The 22,153-nt window shown below is 46.1% G+C and overlaps 1 protein-coding gene across 2 annotated transcripts in view; it reads right to left on the reverse strand.

The window, feature by feature from the left end:
* The window catches only part of ASIC2 (acid sensing ion channel subunit 2), a 1,244,893-nt gene that overhangs the window by 258,626 nt on the left and 964,114 nt on the right, over nucleotides 1–22,153 (reverse strand). The window lies entirely within an intron of this gene.

Genomic DNA, 22,153 nt, shown 5'->3' on the forward strand with positions numbered 1-22,153 from the left:
CAGGGATCATTGGTGTATCGCTACATGGTTGCTGGTGAGCTGTCAATCAGGCAGATCTCCACAGTGATCAGAGATCAGCCGCAAGCCACCAGCGACCTGTGTAACGACGCTGTGCTTCGTAACCATGGTACACATCGGATTACTAAGCAAAGCGCTTTGCTTGGATACCCGATATGTACCTTGGTTACCAGCATCTCCAGCTGTCAGAAGCCGGCTCCCTGCACATGTAACCATGGTACACATCGGGTTACTAAGCAAAGCGCCTTGCTTGGATAACCGATATATACCTTGGTTACCAGCTTACCGCAGGCTGCCAGAAGCCGCCTCCATGCTCCCTGCACATTCAGATCGTTGGCTCCCGCTGTCAAACACAGCGATGTGTGCTTCACAGTGGGAGAGCAACGACAAAAAAAATGGTCCAGGACATTCAGCAACGACCGGCAACCTCACAGCAGGGGCCAGACACACAGCGACATCGCTAGCAAGATCGCTGTTGCGTCACAAAAACTGTGACTCAGCAGCGATGTTGCTAGCGATGTCGCTTAGTGAGACGTGGGCTTAACAAATGGAGAACTAAGCCAGTGCAAATAAATGAGCAGATCAAGGTACAACAACAATCACAAATAACCATAATATGTTTTTAAAACCTGTAATCAATGCAGAAGAATAATTACCATATGATATGTGGCCCAAGGATGCCCAGGAGGCATTTGACACTCACATTGATACAGAGGCCAAATAGGTTTTTATTATCTACCTCCATAGCCATTCACTGCTGTCCAAAAACGCATGCAAAAAAGCTAGCACAAATGCTACAAAAAATTTCAAATCCCCAATCGTTTTTAGACCAGTGTTTTTATGGCATTTTTGACCGACTTAATTGAAATCAATGGGTGAAAAAAACTCTGCAATCTGAAAGAATTGACATGCTGCAGATTATTTTTTGCACAAAATCTGCAAGTCACAAATAAGCAAAGTGTACATGACACTTTAGGATTCTGATTGACGTTGCTGGCATCAGGATTCCCTGCAGGTTTTGTGACAAATCTGCACTCAAAAACAAATAGAAAAATGTGATAAACACGCAATGTATTCACACAGCTTCAGGGGGCAGCCCAGGTTGGGGAGACTTATTGGGCAAACAGGGAGCTAGTTCCGGTTTGTTGGCAGTTAATATTTAGCTTCTGGAGGAGAAAGAAGTATTGCTGGTGAGGAAAGGCCACAAGTGGGGAGTGTGTTAGCGAGAGAAGAAGAACCGAAGTGCTAAGGAACATCGTAGAGTAAGTTTTACAGTAACTGATTACTTAGATGGTTGGAGTGCAGAGAAAGAAGGAGAAGTGTAAGAAGGTTCCTTTCATCATCAGTATTTTCCGTAGCATAAATAGAGCTGAGGGAGACATAATTTTCTAGGCAGCTATAAGCAGTGGGTTATGGGTCAATATATGAAACTGGTCCAAGAGGTTTAGAGAAGTCTGATCCCAACCAGGAAGGAGCACAGGGTATCATTGAAATGACTGGGGGAGATGAGGGAAGGTCAGAGCCAAGAAGCTCTCTAGACTGGAAGACATGAGGGAAGGTCAGAACCAGGAAGCTGTCTATACTGGTATACTGGAAGACATGAGGGAAGGTCAGAACCAGGAAGCTGTCTATACTGGAAGACATGAGGGAAGGTCAGAACCAGGAAGCTGTCTAGACTGGAAAACATGAGAGAAGGTCAGAACCAGGAAGCTGTCTAGACTGGAAGACATGAGGGAAGGTCAGAACCAGGAAGCTCTCTAGACTGGAAGACTTGGGGGAAGGTCAGAGTCCGGAAGCTCTCTAGCACTAGAAGTCCCACAGAGGGGACATTTATCATTTCTACCTTTGGAACCCAGAGACGGGTCGAATGACATGAAGGATTTTAGCTAACATCCTATAATCACCGTCTTTTGTTCTGTAATTAAGGCCATTACTGTCGCACCACAGGAGGTTGTTGTTTTCCATTGAGTTTAGCCATTTAGTTTCTTGTTAGTTCTATTCAGTTTATTGTATTGGGTCATTTGACCCTCTTTCGGGACTTCAGGGGGAAGCTCGAAATTTCTGGGACTTCTAGTGCTAGACTGGAAGACATGAGAGAAGGTCAGAGCCAGGAAGCTCTCTAGACTGGAAGACATGAGGGAAGGTCAGAGCCAGGAAGCTCTCTAGACTGGAAGACATGAGGGAAGGTCAGAGCCAAGAAGCTCTCTAGACTGGAAGACATGAGGGAAGGTCAGAGCCAGGAAGCTCTCTAGAAGTACCATGTGACTTTTAAATTGAAACTTTAACATCAGAATATTTTGTATGTAATTTAAGCTTAGAATGTGCCTCTGATTGATGCAGGAGAAATGTATAAGAAGTATTAAATAGTGTGCATGCTATCGTGTGTTGAAACCCTGTTTGAGTAATTCCAAGAAAAACAATTTTAAAACTGATCCTGGTCTCACTGTCTCATCATAACACTTATGTTTAAAATCCCCAGATCGCACATACACACTTAGGTACCATAACAGGGTGTTTGGGGACCGCAAACACAAACCTCGCTGTCTGTCCCTCACTTTCATATTCACAGTCAGCGCCAATGTATTCATTGTTACTACAGGTTGTCATTGTTAGGATAAATAACTTGTTTTTCAACCTAATCTGATCATTAAGGTATTTCTCTAGTGGATAATATAAACCCTAACCACATGTACAGAATAAGTTAAAACTGGGCATAAAGCCATATGTGCAGTTTGAGCCTTGTATAGCAAGACAGCCATATGGTGCCGGGGGAAGGGGGGGTGTATAAAGAGTAAATCAACGCAAAGTCTTTTTTGCTTTTTACAGTATGTAAAACGAAGGCAAGACTTATTTGCTTTATATACCCTTTTGAAGAACTCTGAGCTAATAGGAAGGGGGGACGTCTGTGTAGAATCCTTATCATTGGAAGAATATAAGGCGCGTCTCTTGTTCTGAATGATCTGTCCTACCTTGCAATACACAAACAACTTAAAGGGGTTGTCCACTACTCAAACAACCCCTTCTCAAGTGTTATATACCTCTACATTAAATTAAAACAGGCTATACTCACCTCCGGTGCAGGCACCGTTCCAGCGATGCCACTACCTGGTCTACCAAGGCTCATGTGACATTGCTATGCCACCTGAACTCTGCAGTTAATCAGCAGCAGCTTCATTCTCACTTACTTAGGACGAAACTGACACCGTGAATACCAGTTACGTCCTAAGGAAGAAGGGGTGAAGTGCCTGCTGATAGGCTGCAGGACTCAGGTGGCAAAAAAATGTCACATGAGCCCCGGGAGACCAGGTGCACCGTCGCTGAATGGTGCCTGCACCGGAGGCGAGTATAGAAGTTTTTCTTTTTAATGTGAAATACTGACATTTTTTTTTTTAAAAATTAGCAATTTTTATAGTATTTTATTTCTGTCATATGATTCATATCTCTGATCTGATGCAAAAACAAGTGTAGTTTGTACCTCTCCCATCATCCTGCATTGTAATGACAAGTGTATTATGTATTACTTAGAGGCGCCAGCACACAGGTGACTATTGGAGGTTCTGTACAGAACCTGACAACGCCATGGATCTTATCACACGAGCCAAAATGTAAAACAAATCATCGCAGTTCAGTGACTTCAAGATAAATCCAAGATACGTCTGAAGCCGCTGATTGATAGTGTTATCCAGAGAAAGGAGAAAATAGTCCACATCCCGCTGTGAAGCACAATAATGAACACACCACTAACAACGTACAGCAGCGCATATCCTACAGACTCTCCGGATTGTAATTCAAAAAACATGAAAACTAAGATATTCACACCATGAGAATCAGTCACCGGTATTCATCAATGTGGTGTGTACGCCAATAAAAGCGTCATAGGAGATTAACCCTTTTCATTCGCTGCCAATTTTCATTTTTGTGAAATAGGTTTTTACTCTCCTTGTTATTTTTCTGTTGATAAAGTCATATGAGAACTCGTTCCTTGCCAAACAAGTTGGAATTTGTTATCCGTTTTCAAAGCTACAAGTATGGTGAAAAAATATATAATTTTTTTCAGAACAGTAATTTTTTTACTTTTTGGTCAATGAACCTGTATGATGATTTATATTTTTCTGTAGCAGGTTGATATTTTTTGGGTTCATGTGATGTTTTTATTGCTTTTTAGTGCAGTTTTGAGGGAAAGAACATTCAACAAAAATGGGAACTTGATGTTTTAATTTTTTTTCTTTATGGAATTTACCATAGGGGCTGAATACTTTTCTGGAGCCTCCATCCACCTATACTTTTCATAAAAGCAGTACCGCACTTGCCCATAAGTATAGGACTGAGTTCCAAAACTAGACACAACCTTTCGATAAGACTGGTGCTGTTTCTTGGAGACAAGAAAAGCTATATTTTTATCATTTAATTTAGGTTCATAAGTGCAATTACTCCCATCTGTATGCATTTTAAAGGATTTCCAAAATATGAAGAAATCCTCTATCCGTGGGATAGGGAATATCTTATGGATCGCTATTCCCAAGATCAGGGCTCTGGAACCTGGGCACTGGACTCGGCAGGGCCCCTTCTTGGCCTCTTCTGCATTCATTGATTGTGGAACTGCTGTAGAAGACTCAGCACAGCCCACCTCCACTCCACTGTTTAGGTTTCAGAGAGCTGATCTCAGGATCAAGGTGGGTCCAAGTGGTTAAACACCCATTAGTCAGTAAATTAAATCCCTATTGATAGAGGATAACTTAAAGGGAAAGTTTCAGCAGGTTTTTGCTACCTCATTTAAGAGCAGCGTGATGTGGGCAAAGAGACTCTGAGTCCAACGATGTATCACTTAGTTTACTGGGTGCAGCCGTTCTGACACAATCAGAATTTTTAGATTTAGTCATGTAGCAGAGCTTAAAGAGCTCTCCCGCCTACACCAGGCTGTCTATAGAGTTGTGACACAAAAGTGTTTAGATTTAGCAATGCAGAAAGTTAATCCACCCACACATGCTTTCTATATACAAAGTCTATAGACAGTGAGGTGCTAATCAGAGGGGTCATGGTCGAACTAGAATAGTCTTAGCAATGATAATCATAGATGTTAAAGCCTTCATAATAAGTAAACATCAGCACAGAGGATAATAAATGACACATTGTTGAACTCTGTGTGTCAGCTTCTATCTCCTGCTGTCTGCAGATTACATAGCAAAAGCCTGCTGACAGATTCTCTTTACTATCTTGGGAATAAACCCTTTAATTTGTGGCACACACAGACTGAAAAGGACCCCTGGACAAACACAGTACATGGGCCCATTTATAGGTCTGTGCCAGAAGCTGATTGCTCCTTTGGAGGTGGTAGGAAGCCCCTTACCTCTTGGGCCCCTGTGTGGCTGCACAGGTTGCACCAATGGTATGTAATTCACCTTTAACTCCTTCACCACTAAGTCTGTTTTCACCTTCCTGACCAGGCCAATTTTTCAATTCTGACCAATGTCACTTTATGAGGTAATAACTCTGGAATGTTTCAATGCAGCCCAGTAATTCTGAGACTTTTTCATGACATATTGTATATCATGTTAGTGGTAAATTTAGGATAACATTCTTTAAGTTTATTTGTGAAAATATTGGAAATTTGGAGACATTTTTGAAAATTTAGCAATTTTCAAACTATTTATTTTTATGCTTTTAAACCAGAGAGTTATGTCACAGAAAATAGTTAATAAATAACATTTAATACATGTCTACTTTACATCAGCAACAATTTTGAGATTTATATTTTTTTGTTAGAAGGGTTAAAAGATTATCAGCAATTGCTAATTTTCCTAACAAAATTTACAAAATCATTTTTTAGGGACCACATCACATTTGAAGTGACTTTGACAGGTTTATATTGCAGAAAATAACCCAAAGTGTCACCATTCTAAAAACTGCACCTCTCAAAGTTTCCATCTACATCTCCGAAATACATGACTAAGGTGAAACCGCCAACAAATCCTTTCACTATAATGAGGCAGCAGAGTAACTATGGCCTCTGTTCAGCCTTGTCTGTGTTTTCTAAGGTGCACAAAATTGTCCGCACTTTTGTGAATGCTTAGGCTACATACGCACGCTGCGTTTTTTGCTGCATTTTTTGGTGCAGTTTTGTATCAGAACTTTCTGAGCTTTGACTTACCAGCAAAGTCTATGAGAAGTCAGATTTGCTGTGCGCATATTGCAGTTTATTTGTCAGCGTTTTTTTGTCAAAAGTTTGTGACAAAAAAAATGTAGCATGTTCATTCTTTCTTGCGTTTTTGTTAACATTTGTCACCCATTGAAATCAATGAGGGCAATAAAAACACAAGGAAAAATGCATGCTAACAAATTGGTGAGTTTGGCATGCATTTTGCATGCGTTTTACCTGCGGTTTTGTCAACAAAAACACAGCTCACCAACTTAGTTCCAGAATGACAAAATCAATGCTGGAGTGATTTAGACATGCCGGTGTCAGTGTGTCGGTGCCTGTGTCAGTGTTGTGCCCATCATAGTGTCGGTGCTGTGTCAGTGTGGTGCCCGTGCCCGTGTGTCGGTGCCTGTGTCAGTGTCGTGCCCGTGTCAGTATCGGTGCTGTGTCAGTGTCAGTGTGGTGCCCATGCTCGTGTCCATGAGTGTCGGTGCCGTGTCAGTATCGATGCCCATGTCAGTGTGGTGCCCGTGTCAGTGTCGGTGCCTGTGTCGGTGTCTCTGTCTCCCTCTCTCTTTCTCCCCAAGCACTACATACTCACCGATCACCGGCTGTCACACTGCTCCTCCGCCTCTCATCTTCTTCCCGACCCGCTCACACATATTGACTCCTCCCCCCGTCTGTGATTGGTTGCAGTCAGACGAGCCCCCATGCTGAGTGACAGCTGTCTGACTGCAACCAATCACATCCGCTGGTGGGCGTGTCTAAATCATACCGCACTGAAGATAATCGCTCTATCAGCGGTGGAGGACTTGAGCTGTGACAGCAAACACCTGAGAGATGGCCACGCCGATCGCGTTGCTTACTTCAGTCACTCGGGTGATTTGCTGTGACAGGACTTGATTTGTGTGTGGAGGACTCCAGCTGTGGAGCCTGTCGCATGGCCGTCTCTCAGGTGTTTGCTGTCCCAGCTCGAGTCCTCCACCCGTGAGCACACATCAGGCCGCGACTGAAGTGAGCCACGCGGCTCACTTCAGTAGTGGCCTGAACCGCAGTGAACTCGGCCATGACGTCATTGCTGCGACACCCGCCGTCCTGCGGGACCTGTAGCTGTGACGTCAGGGGTTCACCCCAGTTCATTCTGGTCATTGGGGCTTTGTCCACACTCACTGCTGGCAGCCATGCTCTATGACTGCTGGCTGTGACAGGACAGGGATGTAGCAGAGCTGGAAGCATCGTGGGACCTTGTGTGGATTACTTTGGACCTGGAGGGGTGTTTTGGGGGTCAATAAAGTGGTGAAAGAGGGTGGCTTTTCATTTTATTTCAAATAAAGGATTTTTTTGGCTATTTGTGGTTATTTAATTTCACTTACAGATTAGTGATGTGGGGTGTCTGATAGACACATGACATCACTAGCCTAGGGCTTAGTGGCAGCTATGGGCTTCTGCCATTAACTCCTTATTACCCCGATTTCCACCGCCCCAGGGCAACGGGAAGAGCCGGGTCCAGCGCCAGAATTGGCGCATCTTATGGATGCGCCACTTCTGGGGCGGCTGTGGGCTGCTATTGTTAGGCTGGAAAGGGCCAAATAATGATGGTCCTTCCCACCCTAATAATATCAGCCCCCAGTTGTCTGCTGCACCTTGGCTGGTATTAGAAAAATGAGGGGATCCCACATCATTTTTGTTTTAATAAATCAAATAATTAAAAAAAGTGTGGGATCCCCTCTATTTTTCATAACCAGCCAAGGTACAGTAGAGAGCTGAGGGTTGCAGCCTGCAGCTGCTGTTGTTCCTGTGCTGGATATGAAAAATGGGGGGGGGACCCCATGTTATTTTTTTATCCCAAAAAATAAAAAAAAAAGCTAACCAAGCTATTCTATTATTTCTTTCTATGTATTTCTGTTTTTTTTTATTATCTAATCTATATGTTCTTATTATCTATCTATCCATCTAGCTATTCTTTCTATTTTTTCTATCTATCATCTATTCTAGCTATCTATCCATTATCCTTTCCTATCATATTTTGTTTCTCCTTTAAAAAAATGCAGTGACAAAATCGCACCAAAAACGGATTTAAAGGCACCAAAAACGCACCTACATTACAAGCGTTATTTGGAATATTTCCAGGCTCTCTCTGACAAGGTGCAGTTTTGGTTGCAGTTTTGGTTGCAATTTGTGTGCAGAAAAAACATGCAGCGTGCGCATGTAGCCTTAAAAAGATGGACATGGCCAGACCATATGCCAGACTAGAGTTCAAAGTGACTCCCTCTGCCTCAGTACAGTGAATTTTTCAGTGGGAATTTGGTCTTAATCACGTTTTTCAAATATTTACACATAATCCCCAGTGTGAGTGCTCAGTGTAAAGCACTGTATAAATGTGAGCTGCAACCTACTGCAATGTTTGGAAGGCAGAATGAACAAATCACACCATGAAAACATTTTTATATAGAAATTATTTTTTTTGTATTGCTGTATACTGAGTGCTATAGATTTTTATTTTTTGCTGATGCAACTGTATGGCTGCTTGTTTTTTGCAGGACAAGATATTTTCAGCGATGCCATTTTTATATGCATATGACTTTTTGATCGCCTTTTATTCCACATTTTTGTCAGCTGTAGATGAAAAGACAGTTTTGCTATTTTTTTTAACGGTGTTTATTGAAGGGGTTAAATAGTGTGATGGTTTTATAGATTGGGTTGTTCCGGCAGCGGCAATGCCAAATGTGTGTACTTTTTTATATAGCTGTAGCCGACATGACATCATCATGATGACCTTTGGTTGCCATGGCATCGTACAGTCCCCAGTGATCATATCTGGTGGTCCTGATCACATGGGAGAGGGAGTACACTGGGAGTAAATGCTGTGATCGCTATTGATTGCAGCATTTAGGGGATGAAACAGCCAGGGACGACAGCACAGGGACCGTCCCTGGGTGTGACCACCAGAGCTCAGCTATAACCTTATTCGAGCTCTTGGCATTGATTGCTCCAGTGCCCAGGCAGTCGCCATGACATAAGTTTACATCACAGATCGTGAACCCCTATCCGACCAAAGGGCATGAACGGGTTAATCAAATTTGTCCAGATTTGGATGAAAAGGTTTACAAAGGCAATAAAATGATTCATAGTTTGTTGATTTTACCTTTCTTATATACAAAATTACATACATCTTGCATCCACCATTTATTTCTATTTTTGCATATTACATATATCCAGCCTATCCTGTGCTGTCATGGTGGATGTTGTCTATTATAATAGGTTCCCCTCTGTAATATGTAAATCTTGGCATCGTACCTGCTGCCTCTTACACAGTCAGCCTCAGAAACATAAAACTGCTTCACACATGACCGCTGTTTATATAATTTCCATTACCAGGCTTTTCAGTGGGACCTTGTAGCACGGATGTTACAAGCAATATCTTCATTCATCTGAGCTATGTACAAAGATGGAGATATTTCAGACTCCATTACTTCCTCCCATTGCCTCCCCCTGTAATCAGTGAAAGTATTAAAAAAATACTTATATAATTAACACTAATGATTCCTGTTATCTTCTAGATGAGTGATAGAGTAATCTGTCAGACACGTACAAACATCAAGGCAGAAAAAGACCGTTCTAGGAGCGTGATCTTAGAGCAGTCACAAAAAGTCTACACACCACCGTTAAAACGCCAGGCTTTATGATATAAAAAAGAAAAACATAACAAGAAGAATAATTTCAGAACTTTTTTCAATCATAATATATACAAATCCATCGAGAAACAAACTAAAACCACTTTGAGGAATAAACTAAAAATAACAAAACTAAAATATTATGGTTGCATAAGTGTGGACACCCTCTTATAATTGGGGATGGGGTTGTGTTCAGAATTAGCCACTTACATTTAAACTCTTGTTACATAGTCAGTATATAGATGCCATCATTTAGAGTGATCCTGTGGCGCCCTGGGCAAGCCAGGACGTCACAAGCACTACACCAACACACCCCACACCCCCGGTCAGGCACACCTAAGTCAGACAAAAACCCTTGTTGCCTCCCTCCAGGGGCTGATGTTCACACCAGGGGGTGAGCCAGGCGGTTGGTCCCGCCAACCGAGGAGTTCACAGTCCTGGAGGCGGGGAAAAGAGAACAGATAGTTGGCAGTAGAGTTTCAGTTTGGAAGTGAAAGTGAGAGGAAGTGAAGTGGTAAAGGAGCAGACAGAAAGTTGTCTGGGTGTGTGGCCCAGACGGAACAGCAAGGTTGGCAGACGGTGGTGACTGTCTGCAGGAGAGGCCTATTGGAGCTAGCCGCAAGGACCGTGGACGGGCGGTGGCCCGGCGGTACCGGACCGGTACGCAAAGAGAAGCCAGCACCATCCAGCAGGGGCTTATGGACCCCGACAAGGCTAGGAGTCGCCGTGCAATTTTTCAAATCCGTTAGCGAAGGGAACCTCCTGGGTTTCCCAGCAGCCAAGTCCCGACAGAAGGCAAGAGTCCAACCGTTAGAGGGAAACACAGTCATCGCCAAGGCTAAAGTTCCCAGGGCCAGAGCCTGCGGGCAAAAAGGGCTCCTTCAGCAACCTTCAAGCTGGGGAACGGGTTACCGGTGGGAACCCATTGGAACTGTTTACACTACACAGGTGCAGGGAAAGGCAGTCACCATCAACCTGCCGGGAGGAGAAACACCGCAGCCGTCTGTGGGACCCGTCCATCCAGCCGTTTGTTTTACCGGAGACTTTGTGTACATCATTGGCTGAGTGAGTACCACCGTGCCGTGCGGCACAGCGCTGCGCCCGCGACTCTGCACCTCGCCAGGCCCCGTAACCTGCCTGCCATCCATCCCTACCCCATCACCGGGCCCCGGGACAACCAACCCCCTACCCACGGAGGGGAGAACTAACATCCAGGCTGCTCCCTGCTATCGCTCCTGGGTTCCCCGTCCAGAGCAGCGGTGGTGTCACCAACCTCACCACAACCGTGGGTGGCGTCACGGACAATATCAAATCCCCACAATCAATTCCCCCCCTTTTCACTCACGGGCGAGGAACGCCGCTCGAGTCCCCGGGATCCGGCCCACCACTCGAGCCACCACCGAGCAGTAGCAGCAGCAGCAGCCGGACCCGAGCAGTGGGAGAGCGCAGCGTCCCCTCCTCCGACCGCGACAACTTGGCGTCACGAACAGGATCTTACCGCTCTGCCGTCTGGTAGAGGTGCACCTTGTGACCGCCGGAGGTGTCCGGCCGAAAAATTTGAGAAGCCGCCATCTTGGGCGCGAAAAATTCCCGCTCGAGCGTCACCTTGAGCAGTGGAGGCGCGAAGGCCAAAACCCCGCCCCTGTAGAGGAGGAGCCGGAAAAAGACTAAGGGGGACAGATGGCATCTGGCCGCATGTGAACCGCGGCTGTGGAAGCAGGAACGCCAGGACTCTGAAGCGATATTGGGTTCCTGGAAGACCTCATTGTCAAGATGCACAGTCCGACTACCAACGATGAAGCCCCCACACCCGGCACGGCGACGTGGCTGAGAGACCAGACCGCCCCGCTGAGTAACCGTCTGCAAGCCCACATGCAGCTCCTCCTGGAGGAGTGGGAGACCGACATGGCGGACGTGGTGGCTGCTATGCGGAGACGCGAGGTGGAAGAGGATTTGGAGCAGCGGGTAAGAGACCCCCGCCCCTGTATTCCCGAGGAATCGGCCACTGCGGCTGAGGGGCCTGGCCTGCACCCGCTCACCCTGCCTCCTCCCCCGCTATCCATGTTAGCTGCTGCCGCCCCGCCACTAGGCCCGCTACCCGTCCAACGGGTAGCGATACCCTGCCAATACGCCCCGGCGGACCGACCGGCTGCAGACGCTCAGGGCCGCCCTGAACCGCTCCTATGGGAGCCGCCGAGGCCACGGCCCCTTAATGAAGATGTATCAGAGGCCCCGACCAGGATGGCACCAGGCGCTGTGTCCGAGACCGGGACCGTGGCGTGGATGAGGGCCAGAGTAGTCGAATTCAATCAGCGCCAGCAACATCAGATATATCTCATGATGGAGCAGTGGACCCATGAGGTGGAAATGCTGGTTGCAGCTGCCCCAATGTATGGGATGGGAGCAGATGTGACGGAGCCGACGGGTAACCCACGTCCCCATGTCCTATCAGGGTCGGCCTCTGCGGCGGGGGGGCCCGGTCCTGTCTCGGCCCTCACGTCGTCCCTGCCGTTACTCATGGGGCACCTCAGTGTTGATCAACCCAATCTGCTGCCCCGTGCTACTACAGCTGAATTTGATGTGCTGGATGTCGGTGGCCTGGAAACTGCGGCAGTTGGCGGCAACCCGCCTGGTGCAGAGACAAGTGATAGCGATTCCAGCTCCAGCGCCGAGCCCACCTCTGAATTCGAGAAGGCGAGTGAGCGTCTCCGCTACGAGGGAGAGCCAGTGGTTCATTACACCCCGCGCACCGGTGGGAATGGATACCGAGCACCCCTCTCCCAGCAGGCCTGTCACTGCATGTTCGATATGTTGGTGGCAGAGGATGAGGCCACCTCAGTAGAAGGTGAGCAGTGATGGCGGCGGAGCCCCGCTGCAAGTTGTCCCCGTTGGGACCACCAAAGTACCGTTGTGAAAGTTTTGAAAATGATAAGTGCATGATTACCGAGATGTTACCTGATTTTCAACCCTGATTTGAACCGGTTGTTGCCGGCAGCTGTTGTCCCCGTGGGGACGGTTTACAAGTTATGCGTAGAAACTGCTACGGACAAGCCCGAGAACTGGCAGGGCAACCACGAATTTGTGGTATGTAAATAAAAATGTTTTTATGGCTTAACCGTTACCGCCTCCGGAGAGGCTGATTTGGAGGATGGGCCTGGAGGGAAGTGATGGCCAAGGCCCGCCACTACCGCAACCGGTGGCGATCCTCCGGGGGATTCAGGGGTTCCCCATGGACGTGGGTCCCCTGAAAAGGACAGAACCCGCTCGGGTAACTTGTGCTGGACTGGGGTCAAGGGGTGTTGCCCATTTGCTTAGGGGCAGCATCAGGGCCAGGTTGCTTGGGTGGGAGAGAGCGGAAGCCGTTACCGTTAGCAACGTTTAAGTATGTGCCTCCCGATGTGGGAAGATTGAAAAATGTTTTTATATGTTTCACCGTTTATCTTTTTCAGTTGTGAAAATAAAACCGGTGATGGACGGGCAGCCCGCGGACGGTCTGCATTTTACTAAGGGGGAATGTGGCTCCCTGGGCAAGCCAGAACGTCACAAGCACTACACCAACACACCCCACACCCCCGGTCAGGCACACCTAAGTCAGACAAAAACCCTTATTGCCTCCCTCCAGGGGCTGATGTTAACACCAGGGGGTGGGCAAGGCGGTTGGTCCCGCCCACCGAGGAGTTCACAGACCTGGAGGTGGGAAAAAGAGAACAGATAGTTGGCAGTAGAGTTTGAGTTCAGAAGTGAAAGTGAGAGGAAGTGAAGTGGTAAAGGAGCAGACAGAAAGTGGTCCGGGTGTGTGGCCCGGACGGAACAGCAAGGTTGGCAGACGGTGGTGACCGTCTGCAGGAGAGGCCTATTGGAGCTAGCCGCAAGGACCGTGGACGGGCGGTGGCCCGGCGGTACCGGACCGGTACGCAAAGAGAAGCCAGCACCATCCGGCAGGGGCTTACGGACCCCGACAAGGCTAGGAGTCGCCGTGCAATTTGTCAAATCTGTTAGCAAAGGGAACCTCCTGGGTTTAGCGAAGGGAACCTCCTGGGTTTCCCAGCAGCCAAGTCCCGACAGAAGGCAACAGTCCAACCGTTAGAGGGAAACACAGTCACCGCCAAGGCTAAAGTTCCCAGGGCCAGAGCCTGCAGGCAAAAGGGCTCCTTCAGCAACCTTCAAGCTGGGGAACGGGGTACCGGTGGGAACCCATTGGAACCGTTTACACTACACAGGTGCAGGGAAAGGCAGTCACCATCAACCTGCCGGGAGGAGAAACACCGCAGCCGTCTGTGGGACCCGTCCATCCAGCCGTTTGTTTTACCGGAGACTTTGTGTACATCATTGGCTGAGTGAGTACCACCGTGCCGTGCGGCACAGCACTGCCCCCACAACCCTGCACCTCGCCAGGCCCCGTAACCCGCCTGCCATCCATCCCTACCCCATCACCGGGCACCGGGACAACCAAATCCCTACCCACGGAGGGGAGAACTAACATCCAGGCTGCTCCCTGCCATCGCTCCTGGGAACCCCGTCCAGAGCAGTGGTGGTGTCACCAACATCACCACAACCATGGGTGGTGTCACGGACAATATCAAATCCCCACAATCAATTCCCCACCTTTTCACTCACGGGCGAGGAACGCCGCTCCAGTCCCCGGGATCCGGCCCACCGCTCGAGCCACCACCGAGCAGCAGCAGCAGCAGCCGGACCCCAGCAGTGGGAGAGCGCAGCGTCCCCTCCTCCGCCCGCGACAATCCTAATTAACCCCATATAAAATTTAGCTATTCTAGTAGGATTATCTTGATAGTCTTAAGGCCACGTCTCACTAAGCGACATCGCTAGCAACATCGCTGCTGAGGTATGGTTTTTGTGTCGCAACAGCGATCTTGCTAGCGATGTCACTGTGTGTGACATCCAGCAATGACCTGGCCCCTGTTGTGAGATCGCCGGTTATTGCTGAATGTCCTGGACCATTTTTTGGTTGTTGCTCTCCCGCTGTGAAGCACACATCGCTGTGTTTGATAGTGAGAGAGCAATCTGAATGTGCAGGGAGCAGGGAGCCGGCTTCTGCGGACGCTGGTAACCAAGGTACACATTGGGTAACCAAGCAAAGCATTGGTTACCCGATGTGTAACAGTTGTTCTAGACATGTGTCTGCTGCTAGAACTCTGTGTGGCATTGACCTGGTCTCTAATCTGAGCTGCTGTTAACCTGCGATTTCTGAGGCTGGTGACTCGGATAAACTTATCCTGCACAGCCGAGGTGACTCTTGGTCTTCCTTTCCTGGGGTGGTTCTCATATGAGCCAGTTTCTTTGTAATGTTTGATGGTTTTTGCCACTGCACTTGGGGACACTTTCATAGTTTTCCAATTTTTCAGACTGACTGACCTTCATTTCTTAAATTAATGATGGCCACTAGTTTTTCTTTACTTAGCTGCTTTTTTCTTGCCATAATACAAATCCTAACAGCCTATTCAGTAGGACTATCAGCTGTGTATGCACCAGACTTCTGCACAACACAACTTATGGTCCCAACCCCATTTATAAGGCAAGAAATCCCACTTACTAAACCTGACAGGGTCCACCTGTAAAGTGACAACCATTTCCGGTGACCACCTCTTGAAGCTCATCAAGAGAATGCCAAGAGTGTGCAAAGCAGTAATCAAAGCAAAAGTTGGCTACTTTGAAGAACCTAAAATATAAGACATATTTTCAGTTGAGTCACACTTTTTTATTAAGTATTTCATTCCACATGTGTTAATTCATAGTTTTGATGCCTTCAATGTGAATCTACAATTTTCAGAGTCATGAAAGTAAAGAAAACTCTTTGAATGAGAAGGTGTGCCCAAACTTTTGGTCTCTCTCTCTCTCTCTCTCTATATATATATATATATATATATACACACACATTTATATATATTTACCTGTACAGTTAATTAAAACAAAGGTTGGTAAAATGATGGTGACCAATTGGGTAGCAGTAATGAAGAATTTACAGGAAATGCGATTTGTTATTCACAAGTATAAACCACAGATAAATTAGTTTTAGAAGACTGAGGACTGAGTTTGATAAGACATTTTTTTAACCCATAACATGATAGTGAGGTTAATAATATAATATTTTATTTAAAAAAATTTAGATTTTTTTTTTTCAAATTAGTCGATGTAAAAATGAATTCATCGCCACATCAAAAACTACTACATCAAGTATACTCTATGTCCTCCATAATTTTTAAGGACAGCACCAAGTCTTCTAGACATGTAATGAAAAAGTTGGTTAAATTTTGAACTTCGATCTTTTTCCATTTTTCAAGAACGACTTTCTTAAGAAACTAGATGCTGGATGGAGAGTGATGCTCAACCTCTTCTACGTAGTTAAGCTAAAGATCTTCTCACAACAGCACCTCTGGTATCACTAGTGTTAGATAAGATAGGATGGACAGTAGTGTGAGCAGCCTCTTCTTACCTCAGCTCCACTGGTATATCCTTTATTAAAACAGAAAGACTGGGTGGACAGCAGTATAAGTGGCCTCTTCCTAACTCAGCACTTCTGGTACCTTTAGTATTAGGTAAGATAGACAGGGGGGAGCAGCAATGTGATCGGCGTTGTCTTACCTCAGCTCCCCCTTTATCTCCTTTATTAGATCAGAAAGACAGGGGGGACAGCAGTGTAAGTGGCTTCTTCTTACCTCAGCACTTCTGGTATCTTCCGTTTTTTGATGAGATAGATAGGGTAGACAGCAATGTAAGTGGCCTCTTCTTATCTCAGCACTTCTGGAATCTTCAGTATTAGATCAGAATGACAGGGAGAACAGCAGTGTGAGTTGTCTTTTCTTACCCCAACACTCCTTAAATTTTTGGTCTTAGATCAGATAATAGGATGGATGGCAGTGTGAATGGCCTCCTCTTACCTCAACACTCCTGGAATGTCCGGTATTAGATAACAAAGGCAGGGTGGAAGCCAAAGTGAGTGGCCTCGTCTTCTATAAGCATCACTAGAATATCCAGCATTACATCAGAAAGACAGGGTGAACAGCAGTGCGATCAGGCTCTTGTAAGTTACTCAGCACAGCTGCTATCTCCACTATTAGATGAGAAGTTTCACTAAGAGCACATACAGTCATACAGCTTCTCCTTGTGCAACGTGCGCTGTATTGTTGACCGATGCACATTGACACCATCTGCAGCAAGACGAAGCTGCAGGTCTTTGGAGGTGGTCTGTGGATTGTCCTTGACTGTTCTCACCATTCTTCTTCTCTGCCTTTCTGATATTTTTCTTGGCCTGCCACTTCTGGGCTTAACAAGAACGGTACCTGTGTTCTTCCATTTCCTTACTATGTTCCTCACAGTGGAAACTGACAGTTTAAATCTCTGAGACAACTTTTGTGTATCCTTCCCCTGAACAACTATGTTAAATAATCTTTGTTTTCAGATCATTTGAGAGTTGTTTTGAGGAGCCCATGATGCCACTCTTCATAGGAGATTCAAATAGGAGAACAACTTGCAAATGGCCACCTTAAATACCTTTTCTCATGATTGGATACACCTGCCTATGAAGTTCAAAGCTCAGTGAGGTTACAAAACCAATTTAGTGCTTTAGTAAGTCAGTAAAAAGTAGTTAGGAGTGTTCAAATCAAGAAATTGATAAGGGTGCCCATACTTTTGCACCGGTCAAATTTTGTTTAAATGCGGATTGCACATTTTCTGTTAGTACAATAAACCTCATTTAAATCCAGAAATATTACTCAGTCCATCAGTTATTAGATATATGAAACTGAAATAGCTGTTGCAAAAACCCAAATTGTTATAAAGAAAAAAGGTTAACATTAATAGGGGTGCCCAAACTTTTTCATATGACTGTATTCTTCATATGGAGAAATGGTGATACTTCCTACTGCACATACTCAAAGGTATTGCTTCTAACATTTGAGGACAGGTTTCTGTCAGTGTAAGAAGATGGTGGCCATTTCCATTTTATAATGATTAGTTACCTCAGAAGTCAAAACAATTGTGACTTACCAACTAAAGGTATTCAGGAATATATTTAGAATGACATTTTCTTTAGTTCTTTATCTTATTTTCTATTCCTGGAGAACCCCCTTTAAAGGGTTAATATATTATTCCTTGAGCCCACATACAACCTGGTGAGCTCATGCGAACTGCAAACATATCTAGATCTACCATGGTGCCAGATATTTCTATAGCTATCGGAGACAAATGTGGGAGAACAGGTGTTGCCTTCAGAAGAGGTAGAGAATTATACCAGGAGCATCTTTCATCTTCACACAACGGAGGGAGCCATTTTATGGGTGAACTGTTCCAGTGGCTGCGGCTGTAAATCTGCTTTGAGTTTGTGATATCCCCGAGGCTTGTGGTGCCTCGGCCATGCTTCTGGCTGTGCCTGTCTCGTGTACTAAGTAAACACCGAGTGCTCGGTCACGTGGTCCTGGTTCAAAACATCTGCCCTTCGGCAATAGAACATGATCAAGAGAATCATGCGGATGGCACCGAGATCAGCGGCATCTACATATAAAAGCCACTGCTTTTCGTTCCGTCATCTGACAACAAAGGGCAGATTCCTGGCGTTCTCTCGGCATAAAGCATGCATCCTTGTCAGCCACAATATCTATATAGCTCAGGTTTTAGTTACGACTCTACAGTAGAGAGATGAGCTGAATGGCATTGAATGCATGAAATATTACTGAAGCAGAAGGCCGCCGGGTAGTCACATACCTGAATATCACTCTCAGCTCAGGACAATGATTCGGGGCCCGCGCCATCGACTGATTACATATTCTTAATGAATTGCTTTATGCTATTTTGGGACCGGTTTAATTAAATAAATGTCTGCAAGTCGAATATACAGATGGGAGATTAAAATCCGTACCAAGATGTTAACCCTGGCATTGCCAAAGATGGTTACCTAATTTCACTACACTATATCGTATGCATAGCACAAAGCAATTATTTGGAATAGGAGTTTACCCCAATGTACTTTTTTCATTTAAATTACACTATTTAACCCCTTCACCCCCGGGCAATTTTCCATTTTTATTTTTTTTTTTGCTCCCTTACTTCCGAGAGCCGTAACTTTTTTCATTTTTCTGTCTATCTTGCCATATGAGGGCTTGTTATTTGTGGGACGAGTTGTACTTTTAAATGAAACCATAAGTTTTACCATATAGTGTACTGGAAAATGGCAAAAAAATTCCAAGTGTGGAAAAGTTGGAAAACAAAAGTGCAATTGCATGATTGTTTTGGGGGTATTTTATTCACCATGTTTACTATATGGTAAAACTGATGTGTCGGTGTGATGCCTCAGGTTGGTACGAGTTCGTAAACACCAAACATGTATATGTTTACTTTCATCTAATGGGTTAAAATAAATTCTCCATGACCCATAGTGTTCTCATTTTTCGGGATTATGGGGCTCAGTGCTGTCTTGTTTTTTGCATCTCGAGTTGACATTTTGATCAGCTGTTATTGCATTTTTCGCAAAATTTGCGATGACCAAAAATGTAATTTTGGCTTTTAGAATTTTTTTGCCACTACACGGTTTACCGATTAGATTAACTGATTTTATATTTTGATAGATCAGGCATTTCTGAGCGCAATGATACCAAATATGCGTACATTTTTTATTTTTTTTAACCCTTTCATTTTCAATGGGGAGAATGGGAGATGATTTGAACTTTTAGGTTGTTTTTTTTTTTTCATTTTTTCAAACTTTTTTTTTACCTTCTTTTTATTTTACTAGTCCCCCAGGGGACTATGAGGATCAGCAGACTGATTGCTCATTCATTTCTGCTGATCAGAACAGCACAGTTCTGATCAGCAGAAATGCTGTGTTCTTGTTAGAGCAGCTGCTCTGCCGGCTGTAACAGGAACTATGTCATGATAGCGACAGGAGTCATCACATGACCCGTCACTACCATGGCAACCAATGGCTCCCTGTGATCGAGTGGTGCCCCTGAGGCTTCAGTTGCCACATTGTATTGCATCTGACTTAAGGTGCAATGCTCGTCCTGGGTAAGGAGGAGGTTAATCACTGATTTACCCTTACATAACACAGCCGGGAAATGATTCAGCAGTTACACAACACACACACACAGCCAGGTGCTCCCCCATTGTAACTGGGCTAAAGGTGGTCAACATAACAACAGGTTTTTCCCAGCCACCAGTGAGTCATCAGGAAGGTGTGGGCAGCACAGGGAAAGTTACAGAACACACAGTTTTCACATCAGAATAGTCTGAGACTCAGAAGAACACGGTCGCTATAGAGCAGTCATGGCGAACCTTTCACAGGCCGAGTGCCCAAACTGTAGCCCTAAACCCAATTTTTTTTCCGAAGTGCCAACCAATCCTATTATGTAAATAGTTGATATTAACCTTACCTTTGCCGTCTTCTCTTCTCTTCAGCAGGGGGCATCATGCTCATGCATGCTTACCACACATTGAAGCTGAGCCCTTTCCAGAAACAGCAGTTGGATCGATCTTTCTGGAAAACATTGCAGCCTATTAGACAGAGATTTTAGCCTGGAATGCAATCAGATGTCACCCTGTATTCCACATCTACATTTCAAAGTCTGAACATCCTGAAATCCCATAAAGACGTACGAGTTGCTCCCCTCCCCTTTCATTGTGTAGTTATCTCCCTTTCCTGGGCCACTTCTTGGTAAACATGTCCCCCATCCTGATATACATTTCCTACATTGTGGTATATTTGTCCACATCATGGCCCCATCCTGGTAAATGTACCCCATTCCTGGTAAATGTTCCCCATTCCTGGTAAATGTTCCCCATTCCTGGTAAATGTACCCCATCCTGGTAAATGTTCCCCATTCCTGGTAAATGTATCCCATCCTGGTAAATGTACCCCATCCTGGTAAATGTACCCCATCCTGGTAAATGTACCTCATCCAGGCATGTTCCCTTATCCTGGTAAATGTCCCCTTTCCTGGTAAACGTACCCCATCCTTGTAAATGTACCCCATCCTGATAAATGTCACCCTTCCTGCTAAATTTTCCCCATCCTGGCATTTTCCTCATCCTGGCATGTTCATGTTCCCCCTATCCTGGCATGTTTCCCCCCATCCTTTCATGTTTCCCCCCCATCCTGGTAAATGTATCCCCCAATCCTGGTAAATGTACCCCATCCTGATAAATGTCACCCTTCCTGCTAAATGTTCCCCATCCTAGCATTTTTCCTCATCCTGGCATGTTCATGTACCCCATCCTGGCATGTTTCCCCCCATCCTGGTAAATGTATCCCCCATTCTGGTAAATGTACCTCATTCAGGCATGTTCCCTTATCCTGGTAAATGTCCCCTTTCCTGGTAAATGTACACCATCCTGGTAAGTGTCACCCTTCCTGCTAAATGTTCCCCATCCTGGCATTTTTCCTCATCCTGGCATGTTCATGTACCCCATCCTGGCATGTTTCACCCCCATCCTGGTAAATGTATCCCCCATCCTGGTAAATGTACCCCTTCCTGCTAAATGTACCCCATCCTGGCATGTTTCCCCCCATCCTTGCAGCTATGTTTTCCCCCATCCTTGCGTGTTTTACCCATCCTTGCAGCCATGTTTCCCCATCTTTGCATGTTTCTCTCCCTCTTTGCACGTTTCTCCCCATCTTTGCACATTTCCCCCATCCATGCAGCCATGTTTCCCTGTGCTCTGTTTGCCCCGTGCTCTCCATGGCTGCCTCCGTGCTCTCTTTGCCCCGTGCTCTATATGTTTGCCCCCGTGCTCTGTTTGCCCTGTGCTCTCCATGGCTGCCCCCGTGCTCTGTATGCCCCATGCTCTCCATCGCTGCCCCCGTGCTCTGTATGCCCCGTGCGCTCTATGTTTGCCCTGTATGCCCCGTGCTCACCATGGCTGCCCCCGTGCTCTCTATGTTTGCCCCGTGTTCAGTATGCCCTGTGCTCTTCATGTTTTCCCCCCGTGCTCTCCATGTTTTCCCCCCGTGCTCTCCATGTTTTCCCCCCGTGCTCTCCATGTTTTCCCCCCGTGCTGTCCATGTTTTCCCCCTGTGCTGTCCATGTTTGCCCCCGTGCTGGCTCTGTCTTCCGTGCTCCATGTTTGCCCCCGTGCTCTCCATGTTTGCCCCCGTGCTGGCTCTGTCCCCCGTGTTCCATGTTTGCCCCGTGCTGGCTCTGTCCCCCGTGCTCCATGTTTGCTCCGTGCTGGCTCTGTCCCCCGTGCTCCCATGTTTGCCCCGTGCTGGCTCTGTCCCCGGTGCTCCCATGTTTGCCCCGTGCTAGCTCTGTCCCCCGTGCTCCATGTTTGCCCCGTGCTGGCTCTGTCCCCCGTGCTCCATGTTTGCCCCGTGCTG

Source organism: Anomaloglossus baeobatrachus, chromosome 5 (assembly GCF_048569485.1).
Source record: "Anomaloglossus baeobatrachus isolate aAnoBae1 chromosome 5, aAnoBae1.hap1, whole genome shotgun sequence".
In the NCBI taxonomy this organism is placed as follows: Eukaryota; Metazoa; Chordata; class Amphibia; order Anura; family Aromobatidae; genus Anomaloglossus; species Anomaloglossus baeobatrachus.